The sequence below is a fragment of the Rhinatrema bivittatum genome, chromosome 4, assembly GCF_901001135.1.
Source record: "Rhinatrema bivittatum chromosome 4, aRhiBiv1.1, whole genome shotgun sequence".
NCBI lineage: Eukaryota > Metazoa > Chordata > Amphibia > Gymnophiona > Rhinatrematidae > Rhinatrema > Rhinatrema bivittatum.
Window position 1 is genome coordinate 342,659,426 of NC_042618.1, and position 14,121 is coordinate 342,673,546.

Below are 14,121 nucleotides of genomic sequence, written 5' to 3' on the forward strand. Positions count from 1 at the left end.
ACTTCTGTCGCAATTCTGTGGGCCCCACACCCACTGCATTTCTTCCCGTGCTCCATACCGCTCCGGTAGGTGGAGGTGTCTCCCAGAATTGCTGGAACCTCTGGCCAAGTCACCACCGCAGATCTCTTTTTTTTTTCCCTTTGTTTCTCTTACACTTTTTTTTCAGACTTCTTAAAGGAGAAGCATTATGTTCTTCAAGGGAAGTCCAAGGATTTTATGCCCTGATTGCCCTATGGGAAGAGCAGAGCTGCCATAGGTCTGTCATCCCCAGTCTCCAGCCACTGCTTGGCCAAGGTCTATATGGGGAAAGTAGCCTATCTTGAGAGACCACTGCCCCAGAAGCCTGCTTCTGCCTTTCCTTCTGTCCTGGACTTCACCTACCATCCGCTGGAGGTACAGAACTACTGACACATTCCCTGTTGCCACAGGCTATATAGGTAGGGACATCAGCTCAAAACATTTTGCCATCCGCCTCCATCTACTGGTAGGGGGGACGAATCCCACTTGTCTGGACTGATCTATAGGATGATGAGGAATTTTAATTAGCATACTTTGATGTTCGCTGCTTAAGAGTCCTTGTGAGAAAAGTGGGTTATAAATTAAAGAATAGAAAAAAAAAAAGTCAAACTTAATTTATTATAGAAAAGTCTCCCGAATACATACTTCCCAACCAAAATCAGTTGCACCATGCTTGCAGTGAAAAGGGTGTGAGGCATTGTGACATTTATAATTCCATTAATCTGAATAACTGCTGTGCCTCCTCTCCTCCCCACCCAGGAAAAGTGTGAGGTTATACCATCTGCTTCCCTGTTGCTGTCTCGTGGGATGTCACCCACTTCATTCACAGGAAAATTTTCAAAACCATTTAGTTGAGTAAAATGGACTGGCTGAAGACTGTCCCTCCCCCACCTCATCCCGAGCAGAATTTAAAATGCGTGGATTTTTTCGCCTTGTTAGAAAGGGGCATTCCTGTGGACATATTTAGGTTGAAGGAGTAAAGTACACAAGCAGAAAAGGAAAATTGGTTCTTACCTGCTAATTTTCGTTCCTGTAGTACCACGGCTCAGTCCAGACTCCTGGGTTTTGCCTCCCCTCCAGCAGATGGAGACAGAGAAGTTTGAACGGACTCTGCCCTATACCCTGAGGTGCCACCTAGACTCTGTCAGTATTACGCTGTACCCAAGCATAAAATTTAAACCACAACTTTCATTATAACACAACTTCCCCCCAAAGAGCAGAGGGAATGTAAACCTGTAACGTAACAAACTAGACATGCCCCTACTCACACCCTGTAAGGGGGACATATAGCATAAGAACATCTGATAAATCTGCAGAATCGAAATAATCAATGACGGAGAGTCTGTTCAGTTACTCCCAATGCTGAAATGGGCGGGACTCTGGACTGATCTGTGGTACTACAGGAACGAAAATTAGAAGGTAAGAACCAGTTTTCCTTTCCCTGTACGTACCCGGATCAGTCCAGACTCCTGGGATGTACCAAAGCTTCCCTAATCAGGATGGGACTGAGAGAGTCCCGCTCGGAGCACACTAGCCCCGAAAGAACCAGGCTCTGGGACCCGGACATCAAGGCAATAATGCTTGGCAAAAGTGTGTGCAGATTTCCAAGTAGCCACCCAGCAAATTTCCTGCGGCAACACCTGCTGACATTCTGCCCACGAGGCAGCTTGCGACCAAGTAGAATGAGCCCGAAGACCAACCGGGACCGGATGACCCTGAATTATGTAAGCAGAGATAATAGCGTCCTTTAGCCAGCGTGCAATAGTGGCCTTTGAAGCTTTCTGACCCTTCCTGGGGCCACTCCACAGGTCGAAAAGATGGTCCGAGAGACGGAAACTGTTTGTAACCTCTAAGTAACGCAACAGTACTCGTTTCACGTCCAATTTCCTTAGATCCCTAGACTTGGGAGCAGAAGAATCCAAGTCTGCAAAGGAAGGGAGCTCCACTGACTGATTCAAATGGAAAGAGGACACCACCTTCGGGAGAAAGGAGGGCACCGTCCACAAGAAGACTCCTGCATCTGTAATTCGTAAGAAGGGCTCCTTGCAAGACAGGGCCTGTAGCTCCGACACATGCCTCGCTGAGGAGATAGCCACGAGGAAGACCACTTTCAATGTCAAGGTGGTTCACTCCTGCAGGAAAAGAGATAACCTGCCCCCTATCTTCGGTACGGAGGAGTGAACCGGCATCGCTTCATTGTGTAGACTTGAGACCTCCATGTGCCTGTGGGGCTCCGTCCCTACCAGGACGTCGGCCACGAAAGGTCTGATTCCAGGAATGTTGGCGGGGAGGACCCTGTCGAGAGGATGACCCGGAGGATCAGGAAGAGCGAAAACGTCAATTCCCACAGAATCTCGACCGCTGCGAAAAGGATCCCTTCGCCTTGAGCTTATCCTCCGGTAACTTATGGACTTTGTTCTCTCCCAGAGACTTAATCATGTCCTCCAATTCTTGGCCGAAGAGCAGCTTTTCCCCTTAAAGGGCAAGGATCCCAGTTGGGTCTTTGAAGAGACGTCCGCAGACCAGTTCTTGAGCCAGAGGAGTCTACGGGCCGAGACAGCCGAAACCATAGTCCTGCCCAAAGTACGAAGGAGATCATAAAGTGCATCGGCGTTGTAAGCGACTGTGGCCTCCAGTCAACTGCCTGAATAGCTTCTGCATCTGACAAGGATACAACCGATTGCAAGTGCTGTACCCAGCGGAGGCTGGCCCTCAGCGCAAAACTGCTGTATAGTGGCACGTACCCCGAGAGCCGAAACTTCAAAAATCATTTTAAGCTGCAATTCCAATTTGTGATCCTGCAAATCTTTAAGAGCTGTGGCTCCCATCACAGGGATGGTGGTCTTTTTCGTCACTGCGGAGACCACCGCATCCACCTTGGGCACTTTGAGGAGGTCCACAGCGTCTTCCAGCAGTGGGTACAATTTATCCATAGCCCGGCTTACCTTCAAGCCCAAGTCTGGAGTGTCCCACTCCCAAAACAATAGGTCAGTCACTGACATATGAAATGTAAAGGAGCAAGCCGGGCCCCTGAGACCGACCATCACTGGATCCACAGCACCCAGCCGTGAATCTTCCTGAGGAACCTCTATCCTCAATTCTTCCAGAATAGTGGGAATAAGTGGACCCAACGCATCTTTTCGGAACAAATGCACCACTTTTGGGTCATCACCTTCGACCATCTGTGAGCCCGATTGCTTAGCAGGCGGAGGCTGGCTGTCCGGATCTGCATCCGGACCTTGAGGATCCAGCGGATGTGATCCATCTACATCCGAAGCCTCCGAAGATGAACTGTCTGTAGGGCAGGATATAGATCTGAATGGTTGCTTAGGTTTTGATGAAGCCTTGGGCCACTTCTGGGTAAAAGTGTCCTCTTTGCCCCCCCCCCCCAGGGCACTGGGGCTGAATGAGGAGCCTTGACACCTTGCTTCCTGGCTGCCTTCCGAGCCTTAAAGGCTTTGTGGAGGAGTAGGACAAATTCGGAGGAGAACGACGAAGAAGAGTCTGAGGCCTCCCCGGGGTCCTCCCCTGATGAGTTCCTTCGATCAGCATCTGGATCCCCCCCCCCCCCAAGAGATCCCAGGTCGTGGTGATAACAGTGGTAGGGAATTCCCTTCCCCCAAAGCTGCCCGTTCCTGTGCTCTAAAAACCTCCAACATGGCTTCTGTTCCCGCGCTCAGCGGGAACGGGTCAGGAGGTTGATGGTGCCGAACGAGCCTCCTAGGCTCTCGGCCTCCGCGGGGATCGCCACCACAGGAAATTAACATCTGAGGCGTCGCCGAGGTACCCTCCCCCCGGGGAGGCAGTCGGAGCAGATGCCGGCTCTGGAGAGCCGTGCACGCACCTTCCCACAGGTGCTGCAGGCCGCACCACGCGGCATAATGAGGAGCACCAAAAATAGAAAAAGAGCCCAGCGGGAGGTACGACCGCGGGAAGCTGGCAGGCAGTGTTCGATTTGGGGGGGGGGGGGGGGGGGGGGGGAGGACGGAAAGGCCCGGAGTGGTCGAAGAGGTAAAACAAATCTTTTTTTTTTTTAACCTTACAGCTTCTTCTACAGTTCAGCTGTGGGTTGTTTTTTTTTTTTTAAACAACACTGGACTTGTCCCCCTCAGAGGGTGAGTGAACCAGGCTCTCTGTATCACCCTCAGAGACGGCAAAGGAGTGCCGGTTACAGGGTTCTGAATCCTCTGCTCCTCAGCCTCAAATACCAGGGGGGATGGTCCCACCAGGACCTGCCAACTCCCCTGGGAGGCTTATAGTACCTCAATCCTTTTGTTGTTCCTTAAATTCGTCTTTTTTTTTTTTAAACTAGTTTCTAGCTAATCCAGACTGAAGAGATTTGCACCTCTACCATCTGCTGGAGACAGAGAAATACTGACAGACTCTAAGTGGCACCTCAGGGTATAGGGCAGAGCCCGTTCAAACTTCTCTATCTCCATCTGCTGGAGTGGAGGCAAAACCCAGGAGTCTGGACTGATCCGGGTACGTATAGGGAATGCATTTTCAAATCTATGCCTCCATCCACACAAAAAGGAGGGGCAAGATCCGCCTATGCAAAGTTTCAAAGAAAAACTGTGTTTCTTTGAAAATACCTGCAAGGTCTTGCAGGTACGATAGCCCCCCTGTACACAGGCAGGCTACTGAAAACTGCCCCTTAATGTTCACATTGGTTAGTGATGAACATTTGTAAAATATAAGACAGCTACTCTCACATGTTGCCAATTTATAAATCTACAATTAATTCCAGCTGCTAATGAGACTAAAATTGGATTACTTGTTCATAAGGACAAGGAGGGAATTTGTAACTCCCTTTACTAGCAGCAATGATCCCTATGCAGTCCAAGCATCTGAGATAAGATCTTTAGCTCCATGATATTCACTAGCATTTCCTTTGTAGCAGTTACACTACAGGGCTTTTTCTTCAGTTGGTACTTTTGACCCAATAGCTCCAGCTCAATTTGAACTGGCCCTTTCCTCAAACTTTGGCATCATAGCTACCCAGGATTTGTCTCCCATTGTAACCCCTCCCATCTAGACTAGTCAATATAGCAACAGTCATATGTCAGGGTCCACAAACCCCAACTCTAAGAGCTGGTGCACATGCACCCCAAACTTGGCCAGTAGGTGGTGCTGTTGTAGAACATAGTAACAGTAACATAGTAATGACGGCAGAAAAAGACCAAAATGGTCCATCTAGTCTGCCCAGCAAGCTTCCCAAGGTAGTAACTGCTGCTCCGTGCAGGTTACCCTCATGTTTCTCTTATTTATTTAAAGTTTTTCTATATCGACATTCGTTGGCACATCACATCGGTTTACATATAACAAAAAAACAAAGTGTAAGCTTTACAGGAAACTGTTTTTAGAAATAACCATAGAAATAACAATAACCTTGAACTGATTGAGTAAATAATAAATGTAGAACTGTAAGAAGAATATGTGTTAACTTAAAATTAATTACATGGCAAATAGAAGGAGAGGATTATGAATTGAGGGGGGGAGCAGGAGGATGCATACGGGAAGGCAGATATGGGTGTCAATGGGAAGGGGTTGAGTGGCATGTTGGGGGGAGTAGTGGAAATAGGGGGGAGCGAGCGAGTAAATGGAGGATCAAGAAAATGCCTGTTTGAATAGCCAGGTTTTCAGTATTTTTAAGTTTTGTAAACCGTGCTCCTGGCGTAGGTCAGGGGGCATGGAATTCCAGATTGTGGGCCCTGCAACGGATAGAGCCCGCTCTTTCGTAGTGTTGAGATGAGTGAGGTTAGGAGAGGGTGTGTGTAAGGTTGCCCTGTTGTGATATCTCGTGGGTCTAACAGACGTGTGGAAATGTAGGGAGTCTTTAAGCCAATGTATATCTTGGTTGTATAACATTTTATGTATGAGTGAAAGGGTCTTGTAGAGAATTCGGGATGAGATTGGGAGCCAGTGTAATTCTTTGAGAATAGGGGAAATATGATAGGTTTTGCGCGTGTTGGTAATGATACGGGCGGTGGCATTCTGCAACATTTGTAGTGGGGAGATGGTACTTTTGGAAAGGCCTAGAAGGAGGGAGTTACAATAGTCGATTTTAGAGAAGATGGCGGATTGGAGTACAGTGCGGAAATCATTGAAGTGAAGTAGGGGGTCTTAGTTTTGGGTTGGTTTTTTTTTAAAGAGTGTATGGTTTGTAAATAGCAGTCTTTCAAGTTGTTGTTAATGAATTTTTTAAAATTTAGTTGATTGTCTATGATGACACCTAGGTCTCATACGTGTTCTGAAATGGATATTGTAGGGGGAAGGGGTTTGGTTGGGCGAGGGTAATGGTGCTGCAGTGAGCTGATATGATAATGATTTCGGTTTTGGAGGAATTGAGTGCAAGGTTAAGGTTGGTGAGGAGATTGTTGATTGCAGTGAGAGCAGTTTCCCAGGTTTTGAGGGCATTGTGTAAGGAGTCGGTAATAGGGATAAGGATTTGTACATCGTCAGCATATATGAAGTGCGTAAGACCAAGCTCAGAAAGGAGGTGGCAGAGGGGCAATAGGTAGATGTTGAAAAGTGTGGAGGACAATGCGGAACCTTGTGGCACGCCTCGTGAGAGGTTGATTGCTTTGGATTCATTGTTACCTATTCTGACTTTGTAGTGTCTATTTATTTAGGAAGGACTCAAACCAGCGAAGAGAAGTTCCTGAAATGCCAATTTCCGTGAGCCGGTCTAGTAGGATGTTGTGGCTAATAGTGTCAAAAGTGGAGGATATATCTAGGAGTGCGAGGATATAGGATTGGCCTTTATCCAGTCCTTTGAGGAGGGAATCTGTGAGGGAGATCAGGAAGGTTTCTGTATTGAAGAACTTACAGAAGCCAAATTGCGAGGGGAAAAGAAAATCATGTTTTTCTAGATAGTCAGTCAGTTGTAAGTTTACTACTTTTTCCAGAATTTTTGGGTAAGTTAGAGATAGGGCGATAGTTGGTCAGTTCTGTGGGGTCCAGTTTAGGTTTCTTTAGTATGGGTTTGACTATTGCTTGTTTTAGTGAGGGTAGTAACTGCCGCTCTGCGTCGGTTTAGCTTTATTTATTTATTCCCATCCTCAAGTCTTTTAGGGATCCACAGTGTTTATCCCATGCCCCTTTGAAATCCTTCACAGTATTAGTCCTCACCACTTCCTCTGGAAGGGCATTCCAGGCATCCACCACCCTCTCAGTGAAGAAATATTTCCTGACATTGGTTCTAAGTCTTCCTCCCTGGAGTTTCAAATCATGACCCCTAGTTCTACTAAACTGTTTCCTATGGAAAAGGTTTGTTGATGTCCATGGATCATTAAAACCTTTCAAGTATCTGAAGGTCTGTATCATATCAACCATATCAATCCTCTCCTCCAGGGTATACATATTCAGGTTCTCCAACCTCTCCTCATAAGTCATTCGATGGAGACCACCCACCACCACAGCTAAGCATCACTTCCAAGGTCTGCCAAAGCTGTCTCCAAAGCATCGCCCACTACTGTTGGCATGAGGCAAGGAAGAAAGGCTTTATAATAAAACCTGGGTCTCCTGCATGTTAATGCTGCCACTGGGCCATTAAGCCAGCCCTACTATGGAGACTAGATAAAACTGAAAAGGTTCACATATAATCACAGAGACCTGGGTTCCATTCCTAGCTCATCTTTTGCGCCCCAGGCTGGGAATGCTATGGAGACGGGATCACAGACCCCATTGAGCTCCTCAGCCATCACTCAATGGTGACATCTACTCAGGGACGGGCTTAAGGTCCACATTAATTGGTTTCTGAATGGAGCTGCCGTTTATGGCCCCTGACAAAGGCCTCTCACTAGGATGACTGTACTGCGTTAGTAAAAGGAGATATAAAAACAGGTAAGAAATCATACTGCTGGATCCCAGCCCTGGTTCCAACTGAGTTGGAAAGAGCAGAAGGAAACATTGTATGCCTTCATTACTTTTAAAAGCAAACAAAAAAGGATTTATAGTTCATAACTGTCAAGAAATCTAGGTTTTTACTGAGTCCTTTCTTTGACAGTTCCAAAGTGTCTGATCATTTTAACTTCAAGAGCCTTGCATTCCCGGATTGTTTTACATTTTTCTTTGATTCAGTAGCATGCAGTCAGGGCTTTCCAAGGGACTCAGTGAATCCCTGGCCCTCAACTCTTTTTTTTTTCCAACTGCAGAGCCACTTGTCTGCATGAAGGCTGTAGAGCAGCCTATGACCTATAAGAACAGCAACCTGTGGCAGCTTGCAGGCTGCGTGCATCCTGTCCCCTACGTGCACAACAGAGGGGGGGAGGAGACAGTGACACCAGGCCAATAAGAAGGCAAGCACTAGTCTGAGCTGCAGGAAGGGTTTCTTATGGTCAGGGCAACGGGGCCAGTTGGCGGCAGATGTAGTTCAGGTCCAGTATTATTGCACCGTTTGCATGAGATGCAGAGAGGCACAGGACAGGGCAGAAGGCGGGACCTTGCTTTTGTGAATTGACTTAAAGCAAAGATCCGCCTTCTACCTCGTGCAAAAAGCAGAGAATCAAGAGTGCAAGTACAGGATGGCCGGGAGCTGCTGGCTGAAGCAGTGAAGTTTGTGCCATTGGCCCTGTGTGGATTGGAGAACTGGTCAGTTGGAGGACTTGAAGGTAGCCAGAAAGGATAAGGAGAGGAAGAGGAGGATATAAGTGGGTCAGCTGACTAGATTCCAATATGAAACTGCACCATTTGCCCGACATGCAGAGCAGCACAGCAAAAAAAATCGGCCAGGCACAGGTTGACGAAAATGGTACCAGCGAGAATGTTTGAGTGCTAAGGTCAGCGAGAATCTGAGAGGCCTCCCATACTCTTTCAGACTCTTGACTAACCTTAACACAGAGGGAGAGAGGGGCAAGACTGCTGGGGATGGATGTGAGAAGGGATAGGGGGTTGGGGCAGCATGAGGGCTAGAGACTGGGAGGCCTGGAAGGGTGGTTAAGCTTTGTGTGTGTCTGCCTGTGTTTGACTACATGGGTGGGAAAGAGCCTGGATGTGTGTTTGTGGGTTGGTGAGATCCTGTGTATGGGTGTGTGGGGGGGAGGGAGTGGGTGGGTAAGAGCCTGTGTGTGTGTGTATATATATGGGTAGGGGGTGATAGCTTGTGTGTGTGTGTGTGAAAAATTACCTGGGAGTCTAGGTGAGCAGCTGTTTGTGTGGGGGTGCCTATGGGTGGGTGAGCGAGTGAGTTGCTGTGTGGGGAGGTGTGTGGCTGTGTGAGAGCCTATGTTTAGGAGGTGTGTGTGTGTCTGTGTAGATGACTTACCTGGGTAAGTGAGAGCCTGGCAGTGTGCTTGTCGGTGGGTGAGATCCTGTGTATGTGTGGGTGAGAGACTGTGTGTGTGTGGGGAGGCTAGGTGGGTAAGAGTGTGGAGGTATGTGTATGTGTGACTGCCTGTGTGTGGATGGATGACAGCTTGTGTGTGTGTGTGTGGAAAGCTGTGTGAATGTGTGTGTGAAAGAGGTGTGAAGGGGTGGAGGTTTGAGAGTATCTGTGTGTTTGTAGAGAAGGGTGGGTGACAGCCTGTGTGTGTATCTGTGATTGCCAGTGGGTGGGTGAAGGAGAGCCTGTGTGTGGGTGTATCTGTGTGTGTGAGTGAGAGGATAGAGTTTATATAGCTCCCCCTCCCTCAATCCACAGCAATCTCAGTGTGGCTGGATACTGACATTTCCCAGGTATGAACAGCAGGAGATTTTTAAAATCCTTATTAGTTTCATTATTGGATGTTATTTGATATGTTTGCTGTTCTGAAATATTGGTATTTGGGGAAATTTTATAAACAATTTTATAAGGTTTTAATTATTATTTAATTATTCTATTCATCAGTTTTTAAATATTTTTATTAGTATGGTTTTACTTTTATGATTGATGTTTATATTTCTTTATTTTGTTGGTCTCTTATTTTGCCTTTGGTAAGGGTCTGTCTGTGTACTGCATGTGTGGGATTTTGCTAGTATATAATTTCTGTGTAGGGATCTACAGCAGTCCACCTTGTTCTGTTTTCCTGAAATAATATTTGCAATGCTGCTCTTTTCTGGCTAAGGTTGTTGCTGTTGAGTCCTGGGAGTTAATATTGTTTTGATATGGGCGATTTGTTTCTTGAGGTAAACTGTAGGCTGTGATAGCTTTTATTGGAGTTATTAAGTATTATTCAAAAATACAGTATGTGAGTTATTGAGACAATATAGAGCCTTGATCTGACATCTGATGAAGGAACTTACATAGTTTTAAAAACTTTTGTCCAATATTTTTAGGTACATGTATGCTTTTATTTTGTAGGTATTTTAGGTAGCTTGGCTTGCTTTGTTTTATAAATAGAAGGTATATTGGTGCCTTTTCATTAGTAGGGTTGAGTTTGAGTGCTGGCAGTTAGTGTTGTTTTTGGTATGGGAGATTTACTATATTGTAATTGTTTATTCATGACTTTCTAAGGGCCAAGTCCACACCCATTACATGTTACAAGAAGCCTAATGCCATATGTGTTCCATATGTCTTTTGTTTCTAGGGGAGAGGGGGCTGAGTGAATGAGACTGTTGTAGACTGGGAGGGAGGAGAGGGCAGGCAGACTACACATATGGGAGGGGAGAGGGAATGAGACAGAATCTCTTACTATAAATATCACTGCTTTGATTATCCTGATCATACTGATGTGAATGTATTTAAGAGATTAAATAAACAAACAAACAAATAAATAAATAAATCTTAAGTTAACAGGCCTTTAGTAGTTTACAGGTAAAGAGCAAATGACCTCAGATGTGATGGTGCCTAATGGTTCTTTATTGTAGACTGTGGTATATAAAACATTTTAAATAAATAAATGTCACCGATGCAGTAGCCTGGCTCAAAAAAGTGCTCATTCAACATATAACGTGTGAAAAAGTATGCTACATTAGTGAGACAGGCCATGCATTGAAAGCAAGAATCAGTTCTCACCAATACAAGATCAAACACCACAGGGAAGAACAGACTGACACCCGGAACCAGACCACTGCATTAATGGTGCAGGAGTTCTGGACTGCTGTTGGAAAGGAAATCCTTTATATTACTGGTGTTACCTTTCGTTGGACAGCTATGTATGCTGGTTCGTTAGGATTCCATTTACCTCCCTGCTGAGAAGAAAAGGCCATTGTCTCATCCGCTTCATGGGCCCAACTCTTGCTCGCATTTTATTGGAAAGCCAAGCCAAGTCTGGAATATTGAAAGACTACAATGCTGGATATAGCGGTGATGGAAATGCTTACCTTTGCTTTCCACGATAAACCGAAACTTTATGAACAACGGTGGGGTCCGTCCGTACTGGTGTTGGAAGAAGCAACAATACAACGCTGTAGACTTAACATAGCTCTTTTAAGGGGTTGTATTGTAGTATTAACAGTCGCGGTTGTCTTTTCTTTTATGACCACACCTCTGTGGTCTTACTTATCTATTATTATTACCTTGTGTAATTTCAAAATCAACAGTCTGAAAAAAGAAAGAAGTAAACGAACAATAAAATATAGACTTCCCTCGTCTCTCGCCGGTTATGTTTCGTGTGCGATTACATAACTGATTTTAACGTTACAATACGGATCGTGCACCGTTACCATGTACAAAGTTTCAGCCTAAAGACAACTTGAGGTTAACGTTCTTAAAGCTAAGTGTTTCTAAAAAAGAAAAAAAAGAGAGAGAAGTGGGGGGTGCCGTGAGTCCGTAAATAAAGATAAATATCACTCACCAGGAGCATCCTATACTCTTAGGGGCGGAAAAGCTCAAGCCAGAGAGTTTAGCGGGGCGGAAGTGACTACGTCCTACGGTAAGGCGGTCAGTGGGCGGGACGGAAGTGATGCCTGCTCGCGCCCTGGAGCTTAGTGAGCAGGGCGGAAGTGATCTAACCCGTGTGCTCTGGAGCTGGGCAGGCGAGACGGTGGGGCAGTGCTTCTGCTCCTTGAAGGCCTGTGGCTTGGCTCATCAGAATGGGGCAGGCGAAAATGTCCGCTAGGAAGCGGTTCGCCAAGCCTCTTCTTTTTGGGTCTCTCTTTGTCGGGCTCGCGGTCGCCTTCTTGAACAGGTCCGAGGGGAGAGAGGCTGCATTATATTTTGTAAAGCTTGGATAGATGTTATTTCCCAGTCCCTTCATTGACAAGACAAAATCAATACCAGCAGGGCTAAAATAAAAAGTCCTTGCCGAGGTGACTTGATCGTGTTTGATATGGTTGAAGCGAATTCAATTTCAACAGCTGCAGCAGCATTGTCAGGCTGGATTCTCTACTGCGGAAAGTTACTTCGGATGCATTTCCACAGCTGCTGCACTTCAGGCCAGAATATCTTTGTTTATAGAGGAAATCATGCATACGCTCTTACTGCCCCAATGATTAGAAGAAATCTAAAGTTCCCAGTACGTACCAGGATCAGTCCAGACAGCTGGGTTATGCCTCCCCTCCAGCAGATGGAGTCAGAGAGAAAACTGAAAGCACCCCCTATATACACTGGTGTGCCCCCTGCGATCCTTCAGTATAATCTCTGACTCCAGCAGATTGAGAGGCATAACCTGCGGTCCTGCTCCGGTCGTTTCTATCTATCGGTCGGGGTAAAATTAAAACAATAAAATACACTATAAAAAGTAAGGTAGGACAGGGGGCAAGATCATTGGATGCTTCCTTTTCTCTCCTCTGTCTGCCTGTCGGTCTGTGTGAATGTCTGTGTGAGTGTATTGCGCTGCGTAGCTAGGCATTAGTGTGAGGCAGGCTCGGAGGGTAGTACCCTTCTGATATTCCCGGGTTAGTGTGTCCGCAGCCTGGGGGAGAGCTTACCGGTGGGCCGGTCACCCTCCCCCCCCCAATTTCCAGGCTTTAGTCCTGAAGGGGGTTTAAAAAAAAAAAAAAAAAAAGTTTTTACTTGCAGAGCAGTTTAAGTCCTGTTGGAGACAGGCAGTGTGCTCGTTTTTCTACTGCCCCGGCCTGCCCGTGCCTGCTCGGACCCCGGAGGGGGTGGCTAGCTCACCCGGCGCGCGTTTTCTGTGAGGCTCTCCTCTCGGAGATTTTTTTGGCGCCATTTGGTCGTGCTGCTCCGTTCGCGGTGCTGATGCCGCGATCTTCGGTCTGCCTGACCTGTGGAGAGGCGGGGGCGCGACTCTCCCGTGGGGGTCTCTGCCCCCGATGTGTTCCCGGGGGCGAGGGACCCTCGGGGGGGCTGAGCGCTGCCCGCAGCCGATCGTCTCGCCTTTCTCCGGAGCGGCACAGCAGCGCCTCAGGCAGTCGTCCTTCGGCCCCTCCTCCACCGGGGAGGAGTGCGGCGGCCATTTTGAACACGCGGCAGGCTGCCTGTTCAGCGTCGGAGGAGGAGATCTCCCCTCCTCCCTCTCCTGAGGCACAGAGCCCGTGCTCCCAGGCCGATTCGGGGTCTCCTCGGGGCCCCCCTGCATCGGGTGGTCAGAAGAAGAGTCTGAAACGGTCAGTGCCATTTTCTTCTGATTTTGTGCTGTTAATGCACAAAGCCTTTTTACAGGCAGAATCCGGCTGGGAGGCGGAGGCTCCCGCTCCCCCGAAGGTTCCCAAGACCGCCCCCGTCTCGGGGGGGAGTCCACCGGACGTGGGGTCCTCCGGGATCAAGGGTCCCCGCCCGAGGGGGGGTGGGGCTGAGGACCTGGGAGACACAGGAGCCGCTCCGGAATCCCCGGGGGCTCCGGACTTGCTGATGGCCGACGATCCGGGGGCTGTAGCTGGGGATGATCCCCAGGTACTCCGCTTGTTTGGGAAAGAAGAATTAAGCTCCCTTATTCTCCACGTGTTGCAGGAGCTAGAGTTGACGACTCCGCCTCAGGAGGCGGACACTTCTACAGGGGATATCGCAATGGCAGGGATTCGAGCTCCTCCGCAGACCTTTCCTTTTCACCACAAGGTCTTACAGATCGTTTCAAAGGAATGGGAGCTCCCAGAGGCTTCTCTGCGGGTAAATCGAGCCATGGAAAGGCTATATCCCTTACCCAAGGATTCCCTGGAGCTTTTGAAGACACCCGCGGTAGATTCGGCTGTCACGGCGGTGGTGAAGCATACAACTATCCCAGTGACGGGGGGTATAGCGTTAAAGGACCTCCAAGACCGCAAGCTTGAGGTTTTATTAAAACG

The 14,121-nt window shown here is 47.7% G+C and overlaps 1 protein-coding gene across 4 annotated transcripts in view; it reads right to left on the reverse strand.

The window, feature by feature from the left end:
• The window catches only part of ARMC7 (armadillo repeat containing 7), a 38,257-nt gene extending 26,210 nt beyond the window's left edge, over positions 1-12,047 (reverse strand). Inside the window, exons 1-2 of one of the 4 annotated variants that reach the window (XM_029600568.1) lie at positions 11,733-12,047; positions 11,074-11,206 (exon numbers count right to left, since the gene is read on the reverse strand). The gene's annotated coding sequence lies outside the window, so the exon portion shown is untranslated. Of the gene's footprint in view, positions 1-11,073; positions 11,207-11,259; positions 11,709-11,732 lie in introns of those variants that run through there. The other 3 variants (XM_029600566.1, XM_029600569.1, XM_029600567.1) reach the window with 3 other exon arrangements.
• Positions 12,048-14,121: the final 2,074 nt, after the last annotated feature.